Source organism: Clupea harengus, chromosome 20, assembly GCF_900700415.2.
Source record: "Clupea harengus chromosome 20, Ch_v2.0.2, whole genome shotgun sequence".
In the NCBI taxonomy this organism is placed as follows: Eukaryota; Metazoa; Chordata; class Actinopteri; order Clupeiformes; family Clupeidae; genus Clupea; species Clupea harengus.
Genome location: NC_045171.1, coordinates 22,420,020 through 22,420,812, shown reverse-complemented (window position 1 = coordinate 22,420,812; position 793 = coordinate 22,420,020).

Here is a 793-nt window from a genome sequence, read left to right as displayed (position 1 = left end):
ACGTCTGTCTTTATTCCTGTGTATGTGTGTGTGTACGTACATGTGTCTGTGTGTCCGTGTGGGAAACTGTAACACTACCTTTACCCCTGTGTGCGTGTGTGAGTGTGTGTGTTGGAGGTGGGCAAGTTAACCCAGCTCTGTGGAACGGAGAAAGAAAAAACTCCTGCAAGAGACTTGAACACACACACATGCACACAAACACACATACACACACACAGAGCGCACTAATACACACACACTCACACACACACACACACACACACACACAGTGTTCCACAGGACCCCAGAGATTCACTGACAGCCACAGAGTGATACCAACATCATCACCACGACAACCAGAATGAACAGACGAAAGAAGGAATCAATTTGTGTGTGTGAGAGAGAGAGAGAGAGAGAGAGAGAGAGAAAGAGAGAAAGAGATTGAGTGAAAGAGAGAGAGAAAGACATACATCCCCAGTAAATTAAACATATTCCACTGATACAACAGTTTGTTTGAGACACTCATGGATCTTTTCTAACCCTACCACTAAACCCTGTGAGTGTGTGTGTGTGTTACTGCACTGTGTGTGTGTGTGTGTTACTGCACTGTGTGTGTGTGTGTGTGTTACTGCGCTGTGTGTGTGTGTTAATGCGCTGAGTGTGTGTGTGTGTACGTGTGTGTGTGTGAGTGTGTGTGTGTGTGTGTGTGTGTGTGTGTGTGTGTATCTGTATATGTGTGTGTGTGTGTGTTACTGCGCTGTGTGTGTGTGTGTGTGCGTGTGTGTGTGTGTGTGTTTGTGTGTATCTGTATGTG